Consider the following 8060-nt stretch of genomic DNA (forward strand, 5'->3'; position numbering starts at 1 on the left):
CCCTAACTCTATGGAACTGAAGGTCCTAACTCTATGGACCCACTGTTCCTACTCTGTAAACTCTGAATCATGCATATCACATACAATAAATCACAACACATAAATAACATGCAAATACACTAGCACATAACTCTGAAATACACTGTCACACAACTCTGTTACCACACTAGGTAAAGTATAGTGAGAAGACTCACCTCAGGCGTCTCGGTAAATCTCTAACTCGGTAGAAATATTGCCTAGTCTCCGCCTATTCACATAAAGTAAATACTTTTATAAATATAACTCTCGAGACTAGACTTAACTGCCATTGGCACCCTTAGAAGGGTAAAAGACTATTTTACCCTCCTCTCGACACAAGTACTCCATTGTTGACCAAACCCTAAAAGTCAGTAAAAGTCAACGGTCACACTTTGACCCTACTCGCCGAGTGCACCCTGGTGACTCGGCGAGTTCACACATGTTCTCTAACACTTTGTCTCGCTTGGCACGCCGATTCCCTCCCTATGCTCGGCGAGTCATACCAGGCATGAATCGCGGGGCCACCCTGACTCAACTCGCCGAGTCTCAAGAACAACTGGGCGAGTACCGCCTTGAACTCCAGTCCTCTAACCCCCTTCTGACTCACTGAGTCATCCCCCAACTCGGCAAGTCTACTCACTGAGCAATTTACGTGAAACCCTAACCCTACTTGCCGAGTCCCAAGAACAACTCGGCGAGTTCATGCCATGCACAAACTCTACTGTCCTCCTAAGGTCAGATCTGTTTCCCTAAACCATAGATCTGGCCTTCCGAAGCATGAATGTCACGTAAAGTCCGAAACTTGATGCTTGTATAACAACAACAAGGCATCAAAAGGAGATTTAGTCCCAAAAATGGCAACCTAAGTCCAATAACCCCAAACTGATCCATAAAGCTCCAAGGGTTAAGGTCTTTGGACCTCTTTGAGTCCTGATCCAAGGCACAAACTCGAAGAGGGACCATTTGCTCCACATAATCACTCTCCAAAGGGGTTAGAAAACCCTAACTCTAATGATCAACACCAAAACTGAAGGAGGTTCGAACTATTACCTTAAAATGAAGTCTCTGAACTCTGGAACTGCTAGAATCGCACCTCCTCTTTGCTCTTGGTCACCTCCTTCTTGCTAAACCAAAGGTACAAGGATCAAAAGTGACTTCTTCTTCCTCACAACGATTTGGCTCATTGAGGGTTCTCTGAAGGGACTGGTAGCCGCAATGGGAGGCTATAAGTGCCCTTAAATAGGCTCCAAACCCGGGGGATTAGGGTTTCATTAAACAGCATGGACTCGCCGAGTCCGGACGTGAACCCAGATGAACATCCGCGGACCTACTCGGCGAGTCTTGGCTCCAACCCGCCGAGTTCCTCCACAAATTTCAAAATAATTAAATAAAATAATATACCTGAAAATCTGGATGTTACATTTTACGCATATACTATAAGTTGCTATTAAGTTCAAATTCTTTAAGAATATTCAAAATCGTTCTTAAAGAATAGTTTACTCTGTAAGAGTATTATTGTTGTATTCTGATAAAATTGTAGTTAATTAGTTATATCTTTAATGTGCAGTTTTTACAAGTGTATCACTACAAAATATTTTGCAACGAATTTGTGATAGAAATGGTTTGAAAACCTGATGGGAAAGGCTACTTGAAGAAAATCATTTTCATGCAATACAATTCTGACAGAATGCCAATCTCACAAAATGTCAATCTCATAGAATGCTAGCATATTTTGAAGTCGCTTGGAGGTTAAAAATACACAAGACATCTAGAAACGAAACCAGAAAGTGAATGAAGATTCTTTCAAGGATGTCGATATATATATATATATATATATATATATATATATATATATATTTGCAAGAGATTTCAAGAATGAATATAGTTTATGTTCATAGTTGTATACCATTCTGACAGAATTACAAAATATCATTATAACAAAATAACATTCTGATAGAATAAAGTCGGTTTATGTTGACAAATTACGTTTGAAATTGAATTAATTTGAAAAAAATCAGATTTTTTAAATTAAAATCATTAATTATCCCATAAATCTAGATTTTTCCTTTTTTAAATTTGTCTCAATTGACTAAATTGCCCTTATGCTGAAATTTATGTGATTATATGGTACATGTTACCCTATTGTAGTATCATAGACCCTCAGATCATGACCTTTGATTCTATTCCATCCGATGGTCCGAATCTATGCATTCTGGCACACAATAGTTACTAGAAACAAAATAACTTAACCCTATATATATATATATATATATATATATATATATATATATATATATATATATATATATAGAGAGAGAGAGAGAGAGAGAGAGAGAGAGAGAGAAAGAGAGAGAGAGAGAGAAAGTTAGGTTCAAATGTTTTTGACAACTATTGTGTGCATGAATGCACCAATCACAAATTAGCAAAAAATTAAATAATTAATAAATTGTTTGAGGGTATAATAGTAATCTATGCCATATTTAATTATAGAAAATATTCAAAACATTTAATATCCCTTTAAATTAGGAAAATCAATTTTGAAACCCTACAAAATCATCGGCCGACATCACAATTGTTCAACATCATCGGCATCTACAACTGCTTCGTCTTCCTTAGTCACAGCCGGTGCTCATGCTTTTATCGCCAAAATACGTCCGCACTTGTCTCCGTACACCGACACCATAACCTTCGAACAACAAATAAGTTGATTTGTTGCAAAATTCTAGACATGTATCTTCTTAAACTTTGTTTCTGTTTTTGTAATTTACTCCATCTTATGAGAATAATTTGTTAATTGATTTCCGATTATGCACTATGAGGTTTTCAAACTTGATTTGTGATTCTAAATCAAAATGCGTTTTTTGAAAATAACTCGAACCCATAAATGAGAGAATTTTGATCGTGTCTAGAATTTTACAAGAAATTGAAAATTGAAATCTAATCTCGTTTCTTCATCTTCATTAAAAAGGGTGTCATAAGTCCATGAACTTTTGGGTCACTTGTTATGTATGGTTCCAAATCAAAATGTTTTTAAAATTGTATAATGATAATAAAATTTGTATGTTTAATAATATATTTATATATTTTATAGAACCTTGAAACAACTAATTTGTGATAATCGTAAGCAACTATCAAATTTATTATTTAGGTGATCATCGTCAAACTATTTTTTTAATTCTTTTTGTTATAATTTTACGTAATTTTTCATGTTATAGAACATGATTAGGAGAAGAAAGACAAAAACAAAAACATATTGAATTTCATATTTTATTTGTTTGAGTTTCATTCACAATGAATTTCGTATTCTTACAGAATCAACAGGTACAGTAAACTCATTCTTTGAATTAAATTCATACTCATGAATTTACAAAGAATAACATTATGTCATGGCCTCTATGTGTTCGATAAAATGCTTCAATGAAAAAATAGTTAATAATCTTTAATGTTTTTACTTCACTTTGTTCCTTATTCTTTTCAGAACTATATACCTTAGTTTAGATCGAGTTGGATGCCCTTTTCATAACAAATAGGTTGATGCTAGTTCCTTATTCTGTCAGAATTTGCAAATAAATACATTGAGGATATTGAGAAGAAACATAGGGAACCCGAAGAAGAAAAACAAGTTTTCAAATTGGTATGTGATGAATCAACAATTTAAAGACCCTTGGTAAACCTCATGATCCTCGATATTATGCAAGACCAGTTTATAAAGCAGCACGTCAAGATGCTTATGAGGTTGTTGATGAGATTTTAATGAAAAACTATCAGGTCCGTCTTCTTTGTTTTTATTTGGTATTGAAAAATTTAAACTTTGATGCTTATCAGGTTTCTTTTTTTTTTTCTTATAACATGATTTTTTATACATAAAGAGAAACTGAATATTCAAAACCATTCTGCAAGAATAGTGTATTTCGTAAGAATATTATTGTTGTATTCTGATAGAATTGTAGTTAATTATTTATATGTTTAATGCACAGTTGTTACAATGTATCACTACAAAATATTTGACAATGAATTTGTGATAAAAAAACGGCTTGAAGACCTGATGAGAAATGTTTGAAGAATGAATCAAAGAATGATCACACTCACTGTTTAAGAATATTGTTATTTTTTAAGAATTACACTTGTTATTCTTTTAGAATGTTGTTATTATTCAATGAATCAAAATCATACAATGTAATTATTTGGTATATTATTAGTTCAAGAATTGATTTTGTGTATTCTGTTCAGAATGTATTTACTAGTTTATGGTTGACATTATGTCATTTTGACAGAATAAAATCAAAAATATATTTACTAGTTTATTGTTGGCATTCTGTCATTCTGACAGAATAAAATCGAAAAATATATTATTATTTATGGTTGGCATTCTGTCATTCTGACAGAATAAATTCGGACTTTTAAATTTGAATTAATGTAAAATATTCAGATTTTTAAAAATAAAGGAATTAATTATTCCTAAAAATCCAAAAATTTCCTTTTTTAATATAGGTTAATTGACTAAAATGCCATTATGCTGAAATTTGTGTGATTATATGGTACATGTTATCCTATTCTACTATCATAGACCATCAGATCATGACCTTTGATTCTATTCCATCCAATGGTCCAGATCTGTGTATTCTGGCACACAATAGTTACTAGAAACAAAATAATCCAACTCTCTCTCTCTCTCTCTATATATATATATATATGTATATATATATGTCTATATATATATATATATATATATATATATATATATATATATATATATATATATATATATATATATATATATAGGGAAATGATCAATTGAGAACACCAAAAAGGTTGAGAACGCGAGAACAGTTCTGAACCAATCAATACATAAGGGCGTTAACGGAATTTAGCAATATAATTAAATTATAAAAAAAATAAAATATAATCATATTTTCCTATAATTTCGGGATTATGACAGTTTCCTTAAAACAAGAATTTAATGTTATTTTTAATATTATTAAGGGATAAAAAACGTTATTTCCGATTTTGTTTTGAGAGTTTTCAGAATTTTTTTTATTATTCGCCATGTATAGATATTCATTGGTGAATAATGCTGTTCATGACAGATTTACTAGAACTTAAAAATTGTTCGTGATAGATTTACCGGAATTTTTTTCTAGAATTTTCGAAATTTATATGATATCATGTTAATTATGAACGAGTAAAAAGTAGACAAAAAAAAAGATGTAACATACGACTTATTTATCTAACAACAATCAATGGAAATATATTCATCTAGTAACATTCATAAATGAGTAATGTTACATTACTTTTATTCAAAAATACATACATCTAATATTCGTCATGTTTTTTTCTTAAATGAATAAAACTAAATTTAATTATACTCATAAATACATATTCGTTTCTTTTCCCGCTGCTACATATGTTTCTTTTTTCTTGTGATGAATCTTTTCACATGAAATATGATGCTTTGATATTAACTTGTGTAGTTTTTTTTACAGCAGAAATTCGCAAGCAACACTTTGTAAGGTCATAACTATTTCGAATTCACCTGCCTTGAATACCTATCACAATTTTTAGACAAGTGAAAAATCAACTTTGTTTTTTGATATTTGAAATCCTTACAGAATAGTTATAATCAGAAAATAAATACACTATAATAAAAAGATAAATAATTCCAATACATTTGCAATCCTAAATGAATAAAGCATAATTATGATATATAAAAATAATCTAAAAACACATATAATCATAAATAAACAAAGCATAGTTTCAATCATATATAAAAAAGTCAAGATACAAATATAATAAAAAATGAATAAAGCTTGATATAGAGATAAACAAATATGATATAATCACAAGCATAAATGAATAATGCATAATTGTAATCGTATATAGAAAAAAATCAAAATTTAGTAGTAATCGTAAATGAATAACACAAATTTCTAATCAAATATAAAAAATCTTTGTAATCATAAATGAACAAAATATTATAAGAATCAAATTTCTAATCAAATATAAAAAATCTTTGTAATCATACATAACATCAAGAAACAAAAACTAAATTGTTGGAGCAATGGATAGTAAAAAAAATTAAGATAACTAAGTAAAAGAAGGAACCAAATTTGTGTGTTTACTGTGTATTCTTTTAGTGCACGATATGTCATTCAAAAGGTACAACACAAAAAATAAAAACAATATAACATAATAGCATCTAAGACCCGTAGTGCTACTTGATAAATCAGCCTTTCATCACCAACTGCTTCTTCAACGACCCCTGGGCGAGAATGACCAAATTGCCCTGCATAATGTGTTGTAGAAAGAACATACATTGATGGTGGTAATAGCCTACTGCCATGGTTGTTTTTCATAGCTAAATCATTGTGGGCCCAACTGTAATTGTCTTGTGGGTGAAAGTCAAACATTGTTTGAATTGATGATGCAGTAACAGGAAGATCGTGTTTTCCATAACTTTCATCTCTTTGAAGACTTGGCCTGGAACTAGAAGAAGATGGATTCTGAAGGTATGATGGAAGCATTCTTTTGGCATCTTCTCTGAGGTAACTGATCATTAGAATCTGAATCTAATATAATAGTGATTTTCAGTAAGAATTATTATTTAAACTGACGTAGATATTATAGGGAGCACATTTACCATGATTTAGAAAAGCTTTCCTGTGATTTTCGTGTTTGACTATATACTGTATACCATCTTGAATTTTTATAAACTTTACTAGACTGAGGCTTTTGAGTATTCAAAGCAGATTCTTTTCTAGGAGGGGGCTTTTTAGTTGATCCTCGGGAACCTGGAATTCAGAGAAATTTTTGTTATGATTCATGAATAATAACAGAAAGCTTTTGTATAGCTTTGAGATTTCAATTTATAGCGAAAGTATTTACCTGTATTACTTGACACAGATGAAGAACCCCATGAAGGAAGAACCGTAGTATTGGCATTCACTACCGGCTCATCTATGGATGCCATTGCAGACACCCGAGTATCTACTTTTCCTAACCAATATCAATTCCAAAACGGTGCCAATGGTGAACGAACCTGCAATTCAACACAAACGCTTCAGTGCCCAAATTTAGCAATCTCCAAAAAGAAATCAACAGATTCCCTCACAAACCCTCGTAGTTTGACTGCTAATCAACCCACGAGGAAGATTAACAATGTGTGAATCCTTGCAACAAAGAAAGTAGTTTCACATGAACCATAAACCAACTACGATGATAGAATGTAAACATCAATATATCACCAAGAAAGCAGATAAACGTAGCCAGGTTTGATGGATAACAGAAAACTCTATTTGTAAGGCTTGAAGGGTTCTTCGATTTTCTGTTTGTGGGTGATTGCAATGGGAAGAAAAACTTTGTGCCCTAGCTCTCCTTTAACCAATTACCAGTGCCTTCCACAACCATTTCCGTCCTTTAAGGCTTGAAGGGTTCTTCGATTTTCGGTTGGATTAGGGTTCCACAACCATTTTCCTCCTTTGAGGCTTGAATAATTCTCTGATTTTTTGTTGGATTAGGGTTTAAGAAAACGTGAAATAATAGAGGATAGATGTGAGGTCATGGTGTGATGGTCAACGATGGTTGCAAATGACTGTATAAAGTAATCGATGATGGAGGTTGGCGGGAGATGATGAAGGGAAACGGTGGTGAGATAGCAATGGAGAAGAGGAGATAACGTGAAGAATGGTGGGGCGTGCGGCCACTATTCTCAATATAATAAGATTAGGGTTCTGTAGTGAAGTAGAGAGAGAAATGAGGAATAAAAATATCATACCTAAATTATAGGAATTTCTATTTATTTAAATTATATGGATTTCCTATTATACCCTTTTAGCCATTTCAAAGTTACGTATTTAGCACATCAGTTTTATAATATACATAAATGGTCCAGTTAATTATAGCCCTAGATCTAATTATTTAGAAGGTTGTGATCTGTTCTCGCGTTCTCAACCTTTTAGGTGTTCTCATTTGATCCTACTCCTATATATATATATATATATATATATATATATATATATATATATATATATATATATATATATATA

At 31.7% G+C, this 8060-nt stretch overlaps 1 long non-coding RNA gene across 1 annotated transcript; it reads right to left on the reverse strand.

Moving 5' to 3' along the window:
- Positions 1-6072: 6072 nt before the first annotated feature.
- Positions 6073-7746, reverse strand: LOC145062390 (uncharacterized). The gene is made up of 3 exons (XR_013687546.1): positions 6901-7746; positions 6656-6806; positions 6073-6584 (listed from the first exon to the last, which is right to left on the reverse strand). It is a non-coding gene; the product is annotated as an uncharacterized LOC145062390 (long non-coding RNA).
- Positions 7747-8060: the final 314 nt, after the last annotated feature.

The sequence above is a fragment of the Lactuca serriola genome, chromosome 7, assembly GCF_051521515.1.
Source record: "Lactuca serriola cultivar US96UC23 chromosome 7, Lser_US96UC23_V15, whole genome shotgun sequence".
NCBI classification, from domain to species: domain Eukaryota; kingdom Viridiplantae; phylum Streptophyta; class Magnoliopsida; order Asterales; family Asteraceae; genus Lactuca; species Lactuca serriola.